Below are 15,326 nucleotides of genomic sequence, written 5' to 3' on the forward strand. Positions count from 1 at the left end.
CACCTGGCTTCACTCACCAGGATTTCCATCTGCCTAGCTTCACTCACTAGGACTTTCACCTGGCTTCACTCACCAGGATTTCCATCTGCCTAGCTTCACTCACTAGGACTTTCACCTGGCTTCACTCACCAGGATTTCCTTCTGCCTAACATTCCAGTTAGGACTTCCCAGTCAAGTATCCGGTCAACCTTGACCTACTTGACTCTTCTTCAATCAATATCTTATTGTCAAACATCTAAATCCAAACCAAGACTCAGCTTGGTCAACCTTGACCTGAGGGATGTTGCACCAACAGTTCTCACCCAAGAACGTAAACTGTACGTTTTGGAGCAGCCCATTCCAGAGGCTCCTCCTGCCACTGCCACGCGAGCAGACCGAGATGCTTACAAGAAGCATCAAGATGACGCTTTAGATGTGTCCTGTCTTATGCTCGCGACCATGAATTCTGAGCTTCAGAAGCAACATGAGTTGATGGGTGCTTACGATATGGTTGAACATCTTTGTCACCTATATCAAGGACAAGCAAGGCACTGGAAGAGGAACTCCAATGAATACCTGGAAGATCTTAAGAAGAAGAGAAATAAGATTTCTACTTCAGGTATACATGTTATAGAAGTCAACCTCTCTATTTCTTCATCGTGGGTATTAGATACCGGATGTGCTTCGTACATTTGCACTAATGTACAAGCGCTGAGAAATAGCAGGGCATTGACGAAGGGTGAGATAGACCTACGAGTAGGCAATGGAGCACGGGTTGTTGCTATTGCTGTAGGAACTTACCATCTATCTCTGCCCTCTTGGCTTGTACTAGGATTAGATGATTGTTGTTATGTGCCTGCTTTAACTAAGAACATTATATCTATTTCTTGTTTGGACAAGAAAGGTTTTTCGTTTATAATAAAGAACAAATGTTGTTCCGTCTATTTAAACGAAATGTTCTATTGTAGTGCACCTCTGATAATCGGACTCTATATTCTAGACCTTGAAAGCCCTATCTATAACATAAATACCAAGAGGTTCAAGTCAAATGACCTGAACCAAACATACCTCTGGCACTGTCGTTTAGGTCATATAAATGACAAGCGCTTATCCCAGCTCCATAAGGATGGTTTGCTGGACTCATTTGATTTTGAATCATATGAGATATGCGAGTCATGCCTACGAGGCAAGATGACCAAGACTCCCTTTAGTGGGCACAGCGAGAGAGCGACTGATTTGTTAGGACTCATACATAGTGATGTATGTGGCCCTTTCAATGTCGCTGCTAGAGGCGGTTATAGGTACCTCATCACATTTACTGATGATTTCAGTAGATATGGTTATGTGTACTTGATGACACATAAATCTGAATCCTTTGAAAAGTTCAAAGAATTGAAGAATGAAGTAGAGAACCAGCTTGGCAAGAGTATTAAGATACTTCGATCTGATCAAGGTGTAAATACTTTAGCCATGAGTTCCGTGACTATCTAGCAGAGTGTGGGATCCTATCCCAACTCACTCCTCCTGGAACACCACAGTGGAATGGTGTATCTGAAAGAAGGAATCGTACCCTATTAGATATGGTGCGATCGATGATGAGTCACACAGATCTTCCGACATACCTTTGGGGTTATGCTCTAGACACTGCAGCTTTTATACTCAACCGAGTTCCATCAAAGGCCGTGATAAAGACACCATATAGGATATGGACTGGGAGAGATGCCCAGGTGTCTTTCATGAGAATTTGGGGTTATGAGGCTTACGTTAGACGTCAAGTCTTAGACAAGTTAGGACCCAAATCCGACAAGTGCTACTTTATTGGATATCCCAAGGAAACTAAGGGATATTACTTCTACATTCCCAGTCAGCACAAAGTAGTGGTGGCAAAGACTGGGGTCTTTCTAGAAAGGGACTTTGTTTATAGAAAGACTAGTGGGAGCGCGTTCGATCTTGAAGAAGTTTAAGATGCAAACAATAGTACTGATGGCTCGATGGAAATTGAATTGGAACCACAAAGTGTTGTGGATGATGTTGTTCCACAAAGAGTTGAGGAACAACAACCAGTTCAAGTAGACATAACTCTTCGCAGGTTTGATAGGGTACGTCGTCAGCCTGAGAGATACTCATTTCTCTTATCTGACCATGATAATGTTATGCTCATAGAGGATGAGCCTACCACCTATCAGGAAGCTGTGATGAGACCAGATTCCGAGAAATGGCTAGAGGCCATGAGATCCGAAAAGGAATCCATGTACACCAACCAAGTATGGACTTTGGTTGATCCACCTGAAGGGGTAAAACCCATTGGGTGTAAGTGGGTCTTTAAGAGAGAGACTGACATGGATGGACTTATTTATAAGGATCGCTTGGTAGCTAAAGGTTTCAAGCAGATTCATGGTATTGACTATGATGAAACCTTTTCTCCAGTAGCGATGTTTAAGTTCATTCGGATCATGCTTGCTAATGCAGCTTACCACGATTACGAGATCTGGCAGATGGACGTCAAAACCGCGTTTCTGAATGGAAACCTACTCGAGGATGTGTACATGACACAACCTGAGGGTTTTGTAGATCCACAGCATACTAGCAGAGTATGCAAGCTGCATGGGTCCATTTATGGACTAAAGCAAGCTTCTCGAAGCTGGAATCTTCGAATCGATGATGCAATCAAACAGTTTGGTTTCATCAAGAACGAAGATGAACCTTGTGTCTACAAGAAGGTTGTAGAGAACACAGTTGTCTTCCTCATATTGTATGTGGATGACATACTGCTCATTGGGAAGGACATCCCTATGCTTCAGTCTATCAAGACATGGCTAGGGAGTTGCTTCTCAATGAAGGACTTAGGTGAGGCATCCCGCATTCTAGGGATATAGATCTATAGAGATAGATCTAAGAGGTTGCTTGGCCTAAGTCAGAGTACATACATTGACAAGGTACTCCTACGGTTTGCCATGCAGAACTCCAAGAAGGAATTTCTGCCGATGTCACATGGCATGAGTCTTTCGAAGACTCAAGGTCCCTCTTTTAGAGAGGAGAGAGACCGCATGGATAAGATCCCTTATGCCTCAGCCATAGGATCGATCATGTACGCCATGCTATGTACTCGACCTGATGTCTCGTATGCTTTGAGCATGACGAGCAGATACCAGTCAGATCCAGGTGAAAGTCACTGGATAGCGATCAAGAATATTCTTAAGTACTTAAGAAGGACTAAAGAATATTTCTTGATATATGGAGGCAATGATGAGCTAGCTGTAAAGGGTTATAGTGATGCTAGCTTCCAGACCGACCAGGATGACTATAGATCGCAGTCGGGGTTCGTATTTTGCAAGCTGGAAGAGTTCGAAGCAGGATACAGTAGCTGATTCTACAACAGAAGCCGAGTACATTGCTGCATCAGAGGCAGCAAAGGAGGCAGTTTGGATCCACAAGTTCATCACTGAACTTGGGGGGGTTCCTAGCATTGCTGACCCCATTGAGCTCTATTGTGACAACAATGGAGCTATAGAATAGGCGAAGGAACCTCGCTCACACCAGCGGACCAAACACATACTACGGCGCTTCCATCTCATTCGAGAGATCATCGAGAGAGGAGATGTGAAGATTTGCAGAGTACCTACAGAGGCAAACATCGCAGATCCCTTGACCAAGCCTCTGACACAGAAGAAGCATGATGGTCACACTAGGTCATTTGGGCTTAGAGCCTACACTGATTGCCACTAGTGCTAGTGGGAGATTGTTAGCTAGAGCCTTAGAGCCAATCATTTGATGATTGTATTTTGGAATTATTGTATCATATTCTATATAAATAAAGGCATTTGGTTATTATTCTTACTTGTATTGGTGCCAAATAAACTAAGTATAGTAACGTCCTTGAGTAGAAGGTTCTTACCTATATCAATCGGTTAGTTGAACCGATAGTGAGATGATATAGGGAACACTACTCTAAATCATTCCTAGTCGAGTATTAACATTCAGGGACAATGTTAATGCAATAAGACTAGCATGTAGGTCAACTCGATGACTTGATCTCACAAGTCATGGATATAGAGATATCAAGTTGACACATTGGTATGCATTAGAGAATATATACTGAATGACCCGCTATGAGAAAGTATCATGGATCGTTATATGAGTGTCATATACTTTCTCATGTGGCTATTAGTATGACTACTAGTCCTTAGACCTGAAGTCACCATGGTTCCCTACATAAGGAGTTATGTACTTTGGTTTCGTCAAACGTCACCCGTAACTGGGTGGACTATAAAGGCGATTACTGGATATGTAACGAATTATGCAGAGGGATGTGAGTGATGTAGATGGGATCTATCCCTCCTATATGACGGGAGAGACATCGGTATTCTTGATAGAGTGAGACCACGAAGTGCATGGCCATGCCCAAATGAGTCAATATAGGATATTGAGCTCATTTGATTTAGTGAGTCTACTTGGAGTTCAAGATTTAGATTGGTCAGAGGATGACACGGTCTATGCCTCACATTGATCAATCTAGATGTCTAGGATAGAAGGACACTTGTCATATATTGTGAAGAGTCACAATTAGTAGTCACAAGGTGATGTCGGATCTCAACATTTCTTGTAACTTGGGTAGCAATGATGTATTGCTAGATGTCGCTCATTGCTTATGTTTTTAAAGGAGTTTAGAAACATTGCCAACGTTACAAGAACCTATTGGGTCACACACAAAGAATAAGTGGATGGAGATTAGGTTCATATGATGAACCAATTGGATTCAGATTGATTTAAATTAGAATTATTGAGTTAGACTCAATTAGATTCAATTGTTAAATGAGTTTAATTTAAATTTGATTCATTGAGTCAATTTATATTAATGAATTGAGATTCATTAGATTGAAATTGACTTGAGTCAAAGGTTGGATTCAACTCAACAAGGAAGAAAAATTGGTCAATTTTGACTTGACCAAATGGGAAGTTGAAACATCAAGTTTGACTTGATGTATTGCCACTTCATGGAGGATGACTCATCCTACATGGCAGCCACATCATCTCCACCTCATGAGGTGTGCCACCTCATGGAGGTTACACCTCCCATTCCATTTAATGTGGCCGGCCACATTAAATGGGGAGGTTACAATGGTGTGGCCGGCCACACTAATGCAAAAGGAGGTTTTGTTTTGTGGCAATTGATGTGTGTTAATGCTTCATCTTCTTCCTTAGCTTCTTCCTCCTCATTACTACTGTTGCCATGGGGTTTCATGGAGGGTGAAGATATGTGAGTTGTGTTCCAAGAGAATAGAGAAAGTGAAGGTCACAAAGGAGGATACTACTAGTGAGTGTATAAGATTCCTTTTTGCTTTCTCTCTTTTCTCTCTTCCAAATCCTATCCGAGAGCCCTAGAAAGTGCTAGCACACTTGGGGTACTCTCTTCTCCATCTTTGTGTGTTAGAGAACATACCTTGTTCGTGTGGATATCACTAGAGAGTTGTCTACGTTGACACCTTCGAGATCCAACGTACCTTGGACTTGCGGGATTACGAAAAGGGCACGCATCGAAGGTATAAAAGTTTTCTTTTATAGATCTACTGTAGATCGGAGTTTTAAACACGTACTCAATTTTTCGTATGTTTTTCTTTGCACGAGATCCGGTGGCTGGGGCTTTCGTGGTTTCCGCGACGCGAAAAGCGGTTTTCGCGGCCCGAAAAACCCAACAGTTAGGTCTCAAAAACTTTAAACTTACTACCATGGCACTACAACTTGCTGATCACTCCTACAGGTACCCAATGGGTATTGTGGAAGATGTGCCGGTAGAAGTGGGTGGGAGTATAATTCCGACCGATTTCGTTGTGCTAGACATGGAGGAGGACCCAAAAATCTCTATCATATTGGGAAGATCATTCCTTGCTACAGCAGGATCTATTATAGATATTAAAAATCATAAACTTTCTTTGGTGATTGGTAAGGAACGGTTGGAATATGATTTATCTAAAAACTCTAACCATGTCTCTTCTCTCTTGAATGCTTGTAGCAGGACAAGCATTTACAAATTGGAGGAATGGAATTTCCATCCTCATGGGAGGCCACCAAATAAAGAAAACTATGTGGTGGAAGATGTTGGGAGGAGACCTCCCAATAAAAATGACAAATATCTCTGCCCTCCAAGGGCAAGGAAAAGAGGGGAGTAATTAGATTGGTCGAGCTAAAGACCTTAAACAAGCACTTCTTAGGAGGCAACCCAAGGGTTTCTTTTTAGTTAAGTCCTGTTTTATGTTTCAAATTTTCATTAGTAGTGTTTTACTTGGTTTTTGTTTAGTTTCCAGGTTGAAATTTCACTTCCATGAGCTGGCCATGACTTCTTCAAGGGCATGGAAGTGTGGGAGGAGCTAGAAAGGAGGAGAAGTGTCAATTGGAGCAAAACAGAGCATGGTCGTGTGCTGCACACGGCCAGGCTTACGGTGCAGAAAAGGGAGATGCTTGGGTCGTGTCTATAAGGCACGGCCGTGTGGAGTTTCCAGAGAAGGGAAGGAGTATGGTCGTGTCCCAGACACGGTCGTGTGAAGAATCCAGAGGAGGAGAGTTTCTCGGCTGTGTCTACCACACGGCCGTGTGAAGGAACCATGGAAGAAGCATGCACTGGTTGTCTCATTCGACACGGCCGTGTACTGATTCCAGAGAAGAAGGTTGTTGTGGCCGTGTTCCGGACACGGCCGTACAAGGAAGGCCGATAGAAGAAGGATATGGCCGTGCCAATCGGCACGGCCGTGTGAATTTAACCGAGAAGGAAAAGGAAGGGGCCGTGTAGATCTACATGGCCCATGTGCAAAAATTTTGCCAAGTCGTGTCTACTATACACGGCCAGATCCAGGCTGTGTCCCCCACACACCCTCTTCATCTTTGGACCCCCTTCTCTCCAAAACTCCTCTTTTCTCAAACTTCTCTTCCAATTTTTCTCAGATATAGTTATAAAACCTTCCTTTCTCCATAAATTTCAACCAGATCTAGATCCTTCTCTTCTCCTAGATCTAACATCTCCATTTCCTTAACCTAAGTTCTTGTTCTTTGAGACCAATTTCCTAAAGATCTAATTCCTCTAAGCATAAATAGTACCCACCCCTACTTAAGCTAGACATTATGTCCAATCTTTTGAAGAAAATACGCAAGGGAGGTGGTGGTTCAAGTGGAGACAAAGGGAAGGAGCCAAGCAAGGATAAAGGGAAACAACCGGTCAAAGGCAAGGAGAAGAGGACATCATGCGACGAAGGTAATGATAATGAATTCAATATTGTATTTAGAAATGATGATCATGTAACTAGATTTGCAATTCTTGTCAATAGAAAAATTGTATGTACTAGATATATGGACCCAACTATTTTAGATATGATGGGAATTAGGGATGATGTAGATTGGATGATATGGTTCCTAGATTGGAGTGATATGTTGTACTCACATGTACCAACTTATCCTCACCTTGTTCTGGAGTTTCTGAGTTTGTTAGATGTCCATTTTACAAATGAGGATGATTATGTTGGCAAAATAACTTTTAGATTAATGAATCAAGAATTTCAATGGACATTTAGTGACTTTAACACTTGTTTTGGATTGTCTTCTGGTAGCTCTTGAAGGTTTGATTCTAGGTTTAATTGGAATCATTTTTGGAATTCAATTACCGGATTAGATCATCCTTAAGAGCCCTCTAGAGCCAAAGCTTCTCACATGCAAATCCCTGTTTTTAGATATCTACATAGAATCATGAGCAAAACTATTTTTGGTAGGGGTGAAAGTGATGGAGTCGTTAAAAAAGTAGAACTTTATTCTCTATGGGCTATGCTATATAAGGTTGATTTTGATTCTGGTTTTCATTTCTTACAAACCATAGTGAGAAGTGCGAGGGCATCTTCAGGATCAATAGTGCTTGGTGGTTTGATTACCCAAGTAGCCATTAAATTGGAACTTGATTTAGAAGGGTTGGAAGTTATTCATGGCAATGATATGATTGACATGGATGCATGTCTTGCCATGAAGATGATCGTTCGGGATGAGAATGAGTTTGCATTTCCTAGGAGGAATGGTTTTCCTCTACCTCTTCCTTATCCCGAACGAACCTCAATTCACAACCCTGCTAATTGGGTAATGACTGATATCGATCCCGAAAATGTTCCCTCTATATCAGGAGATACAGAGCCGCACATTGAGCCCTCGACATCTGGATACCCGCAGCCTTTCGGACATCCGGATCCTGCTAGGCATTCTTTTGCCTATGGTACGGGTCCCTCCAGATTTGACTTTTTTTATTTTCGTACTTCTCTAGAATCGCTTCACGAGAAGCATGATGCCCAACGAAGAATGTTGGAAGGTCACTTCTCTTTATCAGATAATCAGTTTAGAGAAGTACAAGAGCACTTTCAGTTCACGAGGAACTTTCAGGGTCAAGTGGCCGAATTTGGCCAGGATTATGATACGGATCAAGCTAGAATGAGGGATTTTCTGCAAAGCATGAGTGTCACTAGTCAACAAGTAGATGCTTTGTTTGAGTATCATATAATCCTGAGCGAAACTCCAGGTTTCTGTTGTTTTCCCATTGGCCAGCCACATCGTAGACACCCTTTTCCTCGTCCCCCTCCCCCTCCACCTCCACCTCCACCATATTGATTTCATCGGGACGATGAAAAGTTTGAGTCTGGGGGGGGGTGTCAAACCTAATTTCTTTTTGCGTTATGATTTTCAGTTTTTACTTGTTTTCTTGTTTTCTGCATGTTTAGTTTTAGTTTTGCGTTCTATTTCGATTGTCTTGCTTGAGTGCTTGTTTTGATAGTCATTTGACTATCTTTTGAAATATTGTGGCATAACTGTTGGTTAGTCCTAAAAAAATTGTACCGGTTCCACTGTACAAAAACTTTTTGTACAAGTGTCGAACCTTTCCTTAAATAACCTATTGTGTTCTTTAGAAGTTAAATTAGGAATCGCAGATGGAACTTAACATCATTGATTCCAAATTTAACTTATATGTTCTTAATGGTTTAGATTTGGATCGCAAGCGGAACTTAACACTATTGATCCAAATCCACCTATTTTTTTAATTCCATTAAATATTAATTTTCAAAATTAGATTCCAGGACTGCTTGGCGAGGCACATGGCTTTCTTGGATATGGGAGCAACCACCACTGCCTAGACAAAACCTTTTAAGGAAAGCTAATATTTAATTTCCTTAAATAACTCTAGGTTTACCAAAAACAACAATCGAATCACAAATTTGAAAAATAAAGAAAAACACAAACTCGAAAAATAAATTCGAAAAACTAGATCTAATGCCTCTTGTGTTTGGAATTCATACAAAGAAAAATAACAAGTATGATGCGGAAGAAAATTACTAGTTATACCTTTTCTTTGTATGTTAATGACCTCTTGATTTTCTACCGTATTCCTCTTCTAACCTCGGACGTTGTGTGGGCATCGATCTTCCGAGATGAGATCCACCAAGCACCTTCTTCTTCCTTCTAGGTTTTGGCCACCAAGAGTCCTTCTTGATGGATAGGTTCGGCCCCTACCAATGCTCCAAGGGATGCTAGAGACTAGGCTTCCTTTCTCTCCTTCTTCTCCTTGCTTGATCCAGCCACCAAGAGAACTCCACCAATGAAGAAGTTTCGGCCACAATAAGGATAGGAGAGAAAGAGGAGGGGCCGACCACACCCAAGGAGAAAAAGAGAGGAGAAAATAGAATAGAGTCGTTAGCCTTGAAGGCACCTCTACCCCGTCTTTTATATTCCATGGTCTTGGCAAATAAGGAAATTTTAATAAAAACTTCCTTAATTCCTTTGCCATGAAAAGGAAAATTTAATTAATTAAAATTAAAAACCTTTTCTTAAATCATATGGCCGACCACTATTCTAATCCCAATCGAGGAAAATTTAATTCACACAAGAATTAAAACATCCTAATTTGTTTCCGGAAATTTATAAAAAATTTCTCCAATAATTTTTCTCTTCATGGTGATTTGTAAAAAATAAATTTTATAAATTAAAATCTTTCTTTTAAACATGTGGATGATTTCCAAAAAGGAAAGTTATCTCTAAAATTTAAAATCTCCTTTTAATCTACAAATAAGGAAAGATATCAAATCTTTTCTTAATCTTTTGTAGAAACTAATAAAAGAGAATATTTAATTTTTAAACTCTCTTTTAAATCATGAACATGATTAAAAAGGAAAGTTTTCTCAAAATTAAAATCTACCTTTCAATCTATAAATAAGGAAAGATTTCAAATCTTTTGTAGAAAGCTATAAAAGCAAAATTTTTAATTTTAAACTCTCTTTTAAAATCATGGAATCCACATAAGAAAAATTTTAAAAAATAAAATTACTTTTTATTTTAATAGGGTCGGCCACCTAAGCTTGGGTTCAAGCTAGGGTCGGCCATGTCATGAACCCATGAACCATGCCTTTGGTTGGCCCTAGCTTTGACTCAAGCTAGCTTGGTCGGCCCCTATAGGATGGGTAAGAAGGTGGGTATAGTACTCTATAATTAAGAGGCTACGATAGGGACCGAGAGGAGGAATTGGTTTTGGTATCCCGATGAAATTAAGCATCCCGTGTTCGCCCCGAACACATAACTTAATTTCATCAATAATAATTCATTCCACTGAAGAACAATTATTGAACTACCGCACCAATCCCAAATTATATTTTGGGCTCCTTCTTATTATGAGTGTGTTAGTCTCCCTGTGTTTAAGATATCAAATGTCCATTAATTAAATGAGTTACTGACAACTCACTTAATTAATATCTAGTTCCAAGAGTAGTACCACTCAACCTTATCATCATGTCGGATTAAGTCCACCTGCAGGGTTTAACATGACAATCCTTATGAGCTCCTCTTGGGGACATTATCAACATAGATCACTAAGACATAGTTTCCTTCTATAATCAACAACACACACTATAAGTGATATCATTTCCCAACTTATCGGGCTTATTGATTTATCGAACTAAATCTCACCCATTATAAATTAAAGAAATAAATATCAAATATATGTGCTTGTTATTATATTAGGATTAAGAGCACACACTTCCATAATAACTGAGGTCTTTGTTCATTTATAAAGTCAGTATAAAAAGAAACGACCTCTAATGGTCCTACTCAATACACTCTAAGTGTACTAGTGTAATTATATAGTTAAGATAAACTAATACCTAATTGCACTACGACCTTCCAATGGTTTGTTCCTTTCCATCTTGGTCGTGAGCTACTGTTTATAATTTATAAGGTACTGATAACATGATCCTCTGTGTGTGACACCACACACCATGTTATCTACAATATAAATTAATTGAACAACTATATTTATCATAAATGTGGACATTTGACCAATGTAATTCTTATTTCTAGATAAATGTTTATACCAAAAGCTAGGCTTTTAGTATACATCCTAACAATAACATCTTGAGAACATCAAAACTTCACTTATATGCTTTCTTGTCTTCAAGATAAAATATTTGCACGTTCATTATCTAAATTCATGATGTTGTAAATGATGCTAGTAGTACGCTTAGTGTACCTCTTTTCTCTATCTTGAGTAGCATGATATAAGCTAAGTATCATTTGGAGATAAGTTTTAGTCTTGGCTTGACCTTAAGGATCTTATTTTCACTACACTTTGACTTGATGCTTGATGGTTGATATCATTGAAATAGTCATGATTCACCTTTTTTGTTTAGTACTTGGTTTCCATGGTGATTTCTCAAACTTCATTTTGGTTACTGGATGAGCCTCAACTCATGTAAGCTCATTTGGAAAAATCAAAATATCCCATCAATTATGCTAAAAGTACACTTGTGGAATAAGATTTGCACAATGTAATGCTTATAAAAAAATGTGAAAAAAGAAAGCAATGAAAAAAAAAGTGAATAAGGGATATAAAAAACAGTTATCGTGAGTGGAATCTAGCAAGTCACCACTTTGAGACCGAGTTGGGTTACTGGGGAAATGACTGCATAGCGTCTCTTGAGATTGAGCACGCCTTTGAGACCTTGGGTTGATTCAGAAGTATGAACCAAGTGGGTGGCAAGTAAGTGCCTATCCCTGGTTACTTGTCTACCACTGGATACATAAGGAATTCAAACTTGATGATGACTTGACAAGGACAGAGATTGAAACTTGAAGAGTTTTGAGTTGTTTTATTTGCACTGTGCACAGGGTACTTATGCTTGAGCCAAACTTAACTTGTTTCCATGATCATGCTTACTAATGAAACTCTTTGATAGAGTTAGGAGAATGCATTAGGGATATGAGAGCAATGAAAAACATATGAATTTAGATTGCAGCATTTTGCTTGAGGACAAGCAAAGGTTTAATTCTGGGGGTGTGATGTGCGTAGATTGTATACACTTATTATCATGTTTTGACGCACATTCACATATTTTGAGCATGCTTGATCTATGCATTTTTGTACTTCCAGCTTGCCTTTTTAGCATATTTATGTTAGTTAGAGCCCTAGAGCCAATCATTTGATGATTGTATTATGGACTTGTTGTATCATATTCTTATATAAATGAAGGCATTTCGTTTTTGGTTATTATGCTTACTTGTATTAGTGCCAAATAAACTAAGTATAATAACGTCCTTGAGTCAAAGGTTCTTACCTATATCAATCGATTGGTTGAATCGATAGTGAGATGATATAGGGAACACTACTCTTAATCATTCCTAGTCGAGTATTAACATTCAGGGACAATGTCAATGCAATAAGACTAGCATGTAGGTCAACTCGATGACTTGATCTCACAAGTCATGGATATAGAAATATCAAGTTGACACATGGGTATGCATTAGAGAATGTATACTGAATGACCCGCCATGAGAAAGTATCATGGATCGTTATATGAGTGTCATATACTTTCTCATGTGGCTATTAGTATGACTACTAGCCCTTGGACCTGAAGTCACCATAGATCCCTACATAAGGAGTTATGTAATTTGGTTTCGTCAAACGTCACCGGTAACTGGGTGGACTATAAAGGCGATTACTGGGTATGTAACAAATTATGCAGAGTTATGTGAGTGATCTAGATGGGATCTATCCCTCATATATGACGGGAGCGACATCGATATTCTTGATAGAGTGAGACCACGAAGTGCATGGCCATGCCCAAATGAGTCAATATAAGATATTGAGCTCATTTTATTGAGTGAGTCTACTTGGAGTTCAAGATTTAGATTGATTAGAGGATGACATGGTCTATGCCTCACATTGATCGATCTAGATGTCTAGAATAGAAGGACACTTGTCATATATTGTGAGGAGTCACAATTAGTAGTGACAAGGTGATGTTGGATCTCAACATTCTTGTAACTTGGGTAGTAATGATGTGTTGCTAGATACCGCTCATTACTTATGCTCCTAAATGAGTTTAGGGGCATTTCCAACGTTACAAAAACCTATAGGGTCACACACAAAGGACAATTAGATGGAGATTAGGTTCATATGATGAACCAAGAGGATTAGATTCATTTGATGAATCAAATTGGATTAAGAGTAATCCTAATTGGGCTAATTGAGTTGGACTCAAGTTGATTCATGTGTTCAATGAGTCTAATTTTGATTATAACTCATTGAATCAATTTAATTAAATGAATTAGATTCATTATATTAAATTGGCTTGAATTAAATGATTGGATTAGATCAACCATGAGAGAGATTAAGTCATGTTTGACTTGACTTGAGAGGAAGAGGAAGAGTCAAGTTTGACTTGACTTTTTGCCACATCATTAGTGAGTTGGCAAGATATGGACCAATGATGATGCTCCACATCATCATGGTTTCTTAAGTGAGATGCCACCTCATGGAGGTTACAATTCTTCACTTTAATGGCCACTTAATGCAAAATGGGGGTTACACTTCTTGAAAGTGGCTGGCCACTTTTGTAGTGAATGAAATTGTGATTTTCATTCAAGGCTCATTTACATCATCTTCTTCCTCCTCAAGGTTTTTTCTTGCTCTCCCTCTCTTCTCTTGGCCGAACCATCTAGGTGCTAGCACACCTATTGTTTGGTCTTCTCCACCTAATTAGTTCGTGTGGATACGCATAGAGAGTTGTCTACTTTGACAACTTGAGATTTGGCATCTCCTTGGACAAGCGGGACTCGTGAAGGGCACGCAACGAGGGTAAAAACTCTTTAACATATTGTTCTAGTGTAGATCTATAGGTTGATAAACTCGTACTCGTATTTTGTTTTATTTGACTTCGCACGGATCCGGTGGCTTGGGGTTTCGGGGTTTCCGCAACGCGAAAAAGCGGTTTTCGCGGCCCAAAAAACCCAACAGTGGTATCAGAGCCATGTGCGAAGTCTTGTACGAGTTTAGTTTGCATTTTTATGAAAAATGTAGGTTCTGTGATTTTCTATAAATATAGGTTTTTTATGGTTTTTATGAGTAATTTTCTCGTAGAAGCGAAGCACAAGTGTTTAGACACTTGTAGGCTTCGACTAACGAGAAGATTTTTCCAAAACGACAAGGTTTCGCCCCAAATCTTTTTGGGACAATGAGCTAAGGTAGGGGCACTGCCCCTGGCCCCGCAAGGGGATTCGTTCCGCAATTGTGCTCGAAAATCGCTAAACGGGACCAACGGGAAATTTTACTCGTAAAATTGTAAAAATTGTAAAAAAAAAAATACAGAAAATTATGGAAATTACATAATTTAGAATTATGTATAATTTGTGATGGTCATGGACCAAAAAGACCCAATTGGATTGGTATATTTGTGTTGTAATTCATTTTACGGTCTGCGCGCCGTCATTTGTATTGAGTGTGCTGTATATTTGATACTCGACCTGCGCGTCGTGTTTTTCTCCATTCATTCTTGTTGTAAATTAGTTTAGACTCGAATGTAACTCGAGTTTCAAAATTGTAATGTACAAAATTGGAGCGGGGGAAGGTCCACTTAAGATGGAGTTACGAGGAGGGCACGAGCAACACAAGGTGGTCAAAGGGAGGAGCTTCAGAAGCTATTGAACCTAGGTTGACCATCCGATCTTCTCATTGGCTTGAGAAGATCGTAGTAGGGCCATGACTAATCACAAATAATTTAATTAATTGCTTGTGTGTATGTGATGCATGATTAGTAATTAATTAGTGTCTAACGATTAGATTAGATCTAAATCGTGTACAAGATGCACCCTCTCGATTAGATTAGATCTCAATCGCATCAACTCTAATGCCTACCGTGCCGTGATACCTATCACTACCTCGATCACATGTGTTGTTGAATCTGCCAAAGCAGAACAACACATATTATCTTGGTAGGATACGGAGGGACAATCTTGGTCCCGCTTATCAACGCATGGGCGAGTACAAACTCAATTAGATTGAGTAT

The sequence above is a fragment of the Zingiber officinale genome, chromosome 10A (genome assembly GCF_018446385.1).
Source record: "Zingiber officinale cultivar Zhangliang chromosome 10A, Zo_v1.1, whole genome shotgun sequence".
Classification (NCBI taxonomy): Eukaryota; Viridiplantae; Streptophyta; class Magnoliopsida; order Zingiberales; family Zingiberaceae; genus Zingiber; species Zingiber officinale.